Below are 8737 nucleotides of genomic sequence, written 5' to 3'. Positions count from 1 at the left end.
GCTGGACACAATGTGCGCTGTTCAAGCAGTGCACGAGCTGTGTCACGACAGCTGAACATTCCATTGTCCACCGTTCGAAAAGTGCCGCGAACAATATTGTGAAATGGTGTCTCTGGTGCAATTGCAGGCTGACATGGATGCTGATGGTCGTCACACTGACATCAAAACCTCCAGATGTTAGGCACTCAGAACGTTGTATGTCGATAGATTATCAACCGAAACTCCGATTTTGTTCGTACTATGTGCTATCGCCCAGCAGAACGGGTGTAAACGTTAGCTAAATGTAACACCAGAGCTACGGATCACAGGAAAAGCATAACTCTGCGTAACTGATGTGTATAGTTTCCGTGGGGAAATTGGTAGGGCGTTAGATCGTCGTACTAAGGGTCCTTGATTCATACCACATTGATGACTATTTTTGTTTTAGTATATAGTGTGTACGTCTATATTTCTGAAACCAATAAACATATACAATAAATTTTGTTTTTTGATGAACGGGAAACTCAAAAAGCTTTTTTTATATACCTTTTCATAGGTGTTCAATATACCCACCTTGAGATGCACGGCGCATGTCAGTGCGGTATTCAAACTGTTCCCACACTGCATCGAGTATGTCTTGAGTTAACAGCTTCCACAGCTGCTGTTATGCGATGTCTCAGTTCATTCATTGTTGTTGGTCACGGAGGCACATAAACAGAGTCTTTTATAAACCAAACAAGAAATAATGACATTCAGCTAGGTCCGGTGACCTTGGATGTCAGTAATGTAGGCTGAATAATTTGATCCAGTGCGACCGATCCATCGTTCAGTAACCCTTTGATTTAAAAATCCCCGCACTTCCAGATGTCAGTGTTGCTGTGCCCGATCCTATTGGTAGATGAAGTCGTTCGAATCAGTCTCCAACTGTGGGAAAAGAAAGTTCTCAAGCATGTTGAGATATGTGTTTCCTGGGAAAAGAAAGTTCTCAAGCGTATCGAGATATGTGTTTCCTGTAACAGTGTTCACGGCAAAGAAAAACGGACAATACTCCTTTTCCCGCAAAACTGCACATGACATTAAATTTTGGAGAGTCCCTCTCATGTTGTACATTTTCATATGGTGGTTTCGCATCCCAAATTCTCACATTACGACGGTTCACCTTTCCATGTGTCAGCTAAAAAGGACCTGCAATTTAAGCGGCCGAACACCTCGCATGGGGTCTCCCGGCCAACAATGCCGTACGGTCATTTCATTCACCACTAACAAAGTTACGGTATCCGTGTCTCGAATATATATATACAGGGTGTTACAAAAAGGTACGGCCAAACTTTCAGGAAACATTCCTCACACACAAATAAAGAAAAGGTGTTATGTGGACATGTGTCCGAAAACGCTTAATTTCCATGTTAGAGCTCATTTTAGTTTTTTCAGTATGTACTGTACTTCCTCGATTCACCGCCAGTTGGCCCAATTGAAGGAAGGTAATGTTGACTTCGGTGCTTGTGTTGAGATGAGACTCATTGCTCTACAGTACTAGCATGAAGCACATCAGTACGTAGCATCAACAGGTTAGTGTTCATCACGAACGTGGTTTTGCAGACAGTGCAATGTATACAAATGCGGAGTTGGCAGATGCCCATTTGATGTATGGATTAGCACGGGGCAATAGCCTTGGCGCGGTACGTTTGTATCGAGACAGATTTCCAGAACGAAGGTGTCCCGACAGGAAGACGTTCGAAGCAACTGATCGGCGTCTCAGGGAGCACGGAACATTCCAGCCTATGACTCGCGACTGGGGAAGACCTAGAACGACGGGGACACCAGCAATGGACGAGGTAATTCTTCGTGTAGTTGACGATAACCCTAATGTCAGCGTCAGAGAAGTTGCTGCTGTACAAGGTAAGGTTGACCACGTCACTGTATGGAGAGTGCTATGGGAGAACCAGTTGTTTCCGTACCATGTACAGCGTGTGCAGGCACTATCAGCAGCTGATTGGCCTCCACGGGTACATTTCTGCGAATGTTTCATCCAACAATGTGTCAAATCCTCATTTCAGTGAAAATGTTCTCTTTACGGATGAGGCTTCATTCCAACGTGATCAAATTGTAAATTTTCACAATCAACATGTGTGGGCTGACGAGAATCCGCACGCAATTGTGCAATCACGTCATCAACACAGATTTTCTGTGAACGTTTGGGCAGGCATTGTTGGTGATGTCTTGACTGGGCCCCATGTTCTTCCACCTACGCTCAATGGACCACGTTATCATGATTTCATACGGGATACTCTACCTGTGCTGCTAGAACATGTGCCTTTACAAGTACGACACAACATGTGGTTCATGCACGATGGAGCTCCTGCACATTTCAGTCGAATTGTTCTTACGCTTCTCAACAACAGATTCGGTGACCGATGGATTGGTAGAGGCGGACCAATTCCATGGCCTTCACGCTCTCCTGACCTCAACCCTCCTGACTTTCATTTATGGGGGCATTTGAAAGCTCTTGTCTACGCAACCCCTGTACCAAATGTAGAGACTCTTCGTGCTCGTATTGTGGACGGCTGTGATACAATACGCCATTCTCCAGGGCTGCATCAGCGCATCAAGGATTCCATGCGACGGAGGGTGGATGCATGTATCTCCGGCCGTGGTGGTCTCGCGGTTCTAGGCGCGCAGTCCGGAGCCGTGCGACTGCTACGGTCGCAGGTTCGAATCCTGCCTCGGGCATGGATGTGTGTGATGTCCTTAGGTTAGTTAGGTTTAAGTAGTTCTAAGTTCTAGGGGACTGATAACCACAGCAGTTGAGTCCCATAGTGCTCAGAGCCATTTTTTTGATGCATGTATCCTCGCTAACGGAGGAAATTTTGAACATTTCCTGTAACAAAGTGTTTGAAGTCACGCTGGTACGTTCTGTTGCTGTGTGTTTCCATTCCATGATTAATGTGATTTGAAGAGAAGTAATAAAATGAGCTCTAACATGGAAAGTAAGCGTTTCCGGACACATGTTCACATAACATATTTTCTTTCTTTGTGTGTGAGGAATGTTTCCTGAAAGTTTGGCCGTACCTTTTTGTAACACCCTATATATATATATATATATATATATATATATATATATATATATATATATATATATATATATAAGGTGTACAGCCTGAATAGAACTTTATAATGCGACTTTCTACTGTGCGCATACCACTGTGTATTTGTGAAGTTATTAAGAGAGACATGGAAAGACATGCCGAAGGTTACTGAATGATACAGTAAAAGAAAAAAATCTGATTGCCAAACTGTGTAGCAAACTAATAATTATGAGTGTTGTGCTACGATTAGACTATTTTTTTGTATTTTTACTACAGGAACATCCTTAGTATTAACTCTGATTATTTAGGTGAAGCGTACACAATTTTGTAACAGACATTGTTAACTACAGTACAGTAATTAAGTATTTTTATACAGTGCAAAATACGCATGAGCGATACTTTGAAAGGGCAGTTACTCCTTCTCTGATTTTTCATCTTTTTGAGCGGCATGTTTTCATAACTAAATAATTACCTTTAAAAAGTCCTCTTGCAGATAGTAACATTCGTGCCGTATGAAGTTTTGTAAATTTTTGAATGAGTTCGATTAGTAATGTGATTCGTCGTTATATAGTTTATGAACTTTGTGTTTCTTGTAATGAACATGTCACTTTTTGTATAAAAGTTTTGTATGTATATACTCTATAATTAGAACGTTGAGGGGAAATTTTAATAGTTAACATGTGGATTAGTGGATCACATTGCTGATATAACAAATGGATAACTGTAAAATTGAAAGAGTGAATGCGTTTGTCCTCGGCAAGGATGCAGTATTTTGTGAAGTGATTACTGCAGGCCAAGAATTAAAGATCTGCGAGTCTTTGCCCACATCATAGTAAGAGTCAGTTAATGTGTGAATGAGATTGATTCTGGCGCTTTGTTTATGTATGTATAAATTAACCTCAAGTACCTGAACTTTAAGCAATCAATGGAGTGAATGAAAGAGTATTTAGAAATAAACAATAAATAAAAACTAACAAGGCTCCACACTCCTTCATCCTTACCCCAAATCTGAAGAGGTGGCAGGTTCTGCCTGTCCCATTCAACAACGAAATATACAGTGGAGATGAAAAACTGTTTATGTACGTCACAGTGTAACACTTTCAGCGAGGCATCCACTGACACACTTTTTAATCAGGTGCAGGAGGTGATGCAATGGTCCGGTCAATTCCCACAAGCTCAGATGTTTAACATCCTTACCCACCTCTGCTTAATATTTAATTTCTGTCCCCCTGTAACTGAAAAGGATAAGCACTTGATAACAGTTAGCAAGAGAAATTTTAGAAGATCTGTAAATAGTACCTCAGTTATCCCAGCTTCATATTTTAAACGCATCTTATAGTACAGGCAAATCATGGGCAATTATGATCACTGTTTATAAGAGAGCAAGAAATTTAAAGTTAATTTTAGCCTTACGGCCTCCAGTCATGGCTGTTCTCAATCCATATTGAGGGAGAATACGGTATGTCAACCGAGACGGCTCTACACCAAGTTGAAACTGATTTCTGTAGACAGGAACAACGCAAGAACTGAGTCCACACTACAGGGATGCCCACACACAAAAACTATGTAGTCTTTATAGGTGGTCTGACTCTTTTCAAGTGTTTGACTCACTAGCGTCGATGAGGCAAGGCACCATTGGCTGGGACACGTCCGTACTTTGTCTAATAATGCCTTCGACAAAGTCATTGTCACCGATGGGATGCGAAGGACGGGGTTAGGCAAATATGTCTCCTCAGTAGGCATCTGAAAACCACTCGGGCTAAAATAGTGGCAGAAGAAGAGTTACTGCGTAGCTTTCAAAACAAGCCTATCAACAGGAGCGTTTTAAAAGGACTTAAAATTTTTAAATGACGAGGTGCCAGAGAATTGGTCACGCAAACACCCACTGCCTCTAGAATGAGATTTTCACTCTGTAGCAGAGTGTGAGCTGATATGAAACTTCCAGCAGATTAAAACTGCGTCCTGGGCCGAGACTCGAACTCGAGAACTTTGCCTTTTGCGGGCAAATGCTCTACCATCTGAGCTATCCAAGCATGTCTCACGACCCATCCCCACAGCTTAAATTCTGCCGATACCTTTTCTCCTGCCTTCCAAACTTCACAGAAGCTCTTCTGCGAACCTTGCAGAGCTAAGACTTCTAGAAGAAACGATATTGCGGAGACACGGCTTAACCATAGCCTGGCCTGCAAATTGGTCAGTTTTATCGATTTTCATATTTGACTCATAATTTGCTACTAATTTGCCAAAGCCCCACCAATTTTACGGCAAATTTTCCGGTTTTACCAATTTCCAGGTCTGTCGTAAAATTACTTACGATCCTCCCACTAAAGAGCACAAACCTAGAATGGAGATCAAATTGCCCCCCCACCCCCCTGCGACTAGCCAGCGAGCATGACCACACTGACGTAAAGCAATTGGCCGAGTCGACATCAAGGGGGGGGGGGAGGGGAGGGGAGGGAGAAGAAGTGGTGGGGACGATTTGAATAGATTAAGAACAATTGCCTCATCTGTAATCTGACACCGGATGCAAAAGAAAAGTGCTGATGTCAGTGATCTTCTCCAGAACTGACAGTTTGTTTGTTCCTACTATAAACAACCTCTGGTTGTTTCCGTTTATCTATGTCTCATCTCCTACCTTACTCCAATTCCTTCAGTCTTAATCTGCATTTCATAACCAATAATTTATGGTCAGAGTCCGCATTGCCCCTGGAAATGTCTTACAGTTTAAAGTCTGGTTTCGGAATCTCTGTCTTGCCACTATATAACAATTCTGAATTTTTAGAGAGTCGTCAGGTCCCTTCCGCGTGTAAAGCCGTTTTTTATGATTCTTAGACGAAGTGTTAGCTATGATTAAATTAAGCTCTGCACAAAATTCTACCGGATGGCTTCCTTTCCTGCAGTCCACGTTTTTCTGTTCCTTTCCCTTCTCTTCCTTTTCACAGTGTCGATTTCTAGTCACCAAATAGAATTAAATTTTCGTCTCCTTTAACTGTCTGAATAATTTCCCATGTCTCATCATACATTCTTGCTATCTCTTCATCGTCTGCGGAAGTAGATGGCATATGGCATGTAAACCTGTACTACTATGGTGTCTGTTGGTTTCATGTCTAACTCGGATACGATAATGCGATCGCTACGCTGTTCGTAATAGCTCACATTCATTCCTATTTTCTCATTCTTTATTTGGTCTGCTACTACACTACTGGCGATTAAAATTGCTACACCACGAAGATGATGTGTTACAGACGCGAAATTTAACCGACAGGAAGAAGATGCTGTGATATCCAATTGATTAGCATTTCAGAGCATTCACACAAGGTTGGTGCCGGTGGTGACATCTACAACGTGCTGACATGAGGAAAGTTACCAACCGATTTCTCATACACAAACAGCACTTGACCGGTATTGCCTGGTGAAACGTTGTTGTGATGCCTCGTATAAGGAGGAGAAATGCGTGCCATCACGTTTCCTACTTTGACAAAGGTCGGATTGTAGCCTATCGCGATTGCGGTTTATCGTATCGCGAAATTACTGTTCGCGTTGGTCGAGATCCAATGACTGTTAGCAGAATATCGAATCGGTGGGTTCAGGAGGGTAATGCGGAACGCCGTGCTGGATCCCAAAGGCCTCGTATCACTAGCAGTCGAGATGACAGGCATCTTATCCGCGTGGCTGTAACGGATCGTGCACCCAAGTCGCGATCCCTGAGTCAACACGTTTGCAAGACAACAACCATCTGCACGAACAGTTCGACGACGTTTGCAGCAGCATGGACTATCAGCTCGGAGACCATGGCTGCGGTTACCCTTGACGTTGCATCACAAACAAGAGCGCCTGCGATGGTGTACTCAACGACGAACCTGGGTGCACGATTGGCGAAACGTCACTTTTTGGGATGAATCCAGGTTTTGTTTACAGCATCATGATGGTCGCATCCGTGGTTGGCGACATCTGGGTGCACGATTGGCGAAACGTCACTTTTTGGGATGAATCCAGGTTTTGTTTACAGCATCATGATGGTCGCATCCGTGGTTGGCGACATCTCGGTGAACGCACATTGGAAGCGTGTATTCGTCATCGCCATACTGGCGTATCACCCGGCGTGATGGTATGGGGTGCCATTGGTTACACGTCTCGGTCACCTCTTGTTCGCATTGACGGCACTTTGAACAGTGGACGTTACATTTCAGATGTGTTACGATCCGTGGCTCTACCCGCCATTCGATCCCTGCGAAACCCTACAGTTCAGCAGGATAATGCACGACCGCACGTTGCAGGTCCTGTACGGGCCTTTCTGGATACAGAAACCGTTCGACTGGTGCCCTGGACAGCACATTCTCCAGATCTCTCACAATCTGAAAACTTCTGGTCAATGGTGGCCTAGCAACTGGCTCGTCACAATACGCCAGTCACTACTCTTGATGAATTGTGGTATCATGTTGAAGCTGCATGGGCAGCTGTACCTCTACACACCATCCAAGCTCTGTTTGACTCAATGCCCACGCGTATCAAGGTCGTTATTACGGGCAGAGTTGGTTGTTCTGGGTACTGATTTCTCAGGATCTATGCACCCAAATTGCTTGGAAATGTAATAACATGTCAGTTCTAGTATAATATATTTGTCCAATGTATACCCGTTTATCATCTGCATTTCAAAAAATGGTTCAAATGGCTCTGAGCACTATGGGACTCAACTGCTGTGGTCATCAGTCCCCTAGAACTTAGAACTACTTAAACCTAACTAACCTAAGGACATCACACACATCCATGCCCGAGGCAGGATTCGAACCTGCGACCGTAGCAGTCGCGCGGTTCCGGACTGCGCGCCTAGAACCGCTAGACCACCGCGGCCGGCTCATCTGCATTTCTTCTTGGTGTAGCAATGTTAATGGCCAACAGTGTACATTACCTCTATTTGATTTTGTGTTGATACCCTGTGCTGCTTTGACCAGAAATGCTGTTATTCAGCAACTGCACTTCACTAATTCTGACTATATCTAACTTCAACCCATCCCTTATCTCTTTTTAATTCTCGAGACTACTTGCCCAATCAGGGTACCTAATATTCCACTCTGACCGTAAAATGCAAGGTTTTGGTTTTTCTGATGACGATATCCTCCTGAGCAGTCTCCACCCGGAAATCCGAATGGTGGACTATTCTATCTCGGGAACATTTCACCTAGGAACATACCATCAACATATAACCATACTGTCGAGTTGCACGCCGTAGGGAAAAAAATAACGGCTGTAGTTTCCCCTTGCTCTCAACTGTTCACAATGCCAGCACAGCAAGGTCAGGTTGACTAATATAACAAGGCCAGACCGTAGGCCCTGGAACTATTGAAACCATCGATAGAACTATATTTATTATGAAAATACTTACAGTAATGAACTTAATTAATACAGTACCGTTAGTCTTTTGATAAATAAGCTACTCATAAAGAGTAACTATTAGATAATAATAGCACCTGGTTAGGAAATTTTTTTTTTGCAGTCTTTCGTAGAACGTATGTACATATGAAGTAAGCATAATTTTCTTAATTTGGTAAGATTTCATACTACAGTTATAGTTTATTGTTTGTTTTTTAATCCTTCGTCGCAATTTAAGAATATACTACAATAAAAAATCGTATCCATACAATAATATCTCATTTGATGGAAAAGTTCTTTTA

Source organism: Schistocerca nitens, chromosome 8 (genome assembly GCF_023898315.1).
Source record: "Schistocerca nitens isolate TAMUIC-IGC-003100 chromosome 8, iqSchNite1.1, whole genome shotgun sequence".
Taxonomy (NCBI): Eukaryota; Metazoa; Arthropoda; class Insecta; order Orthoptera; family Acrididae; genus Schistocerca; species Schistocerca nitens.
Note: the sequence above shows the minus strand (reverse complement) of the source record.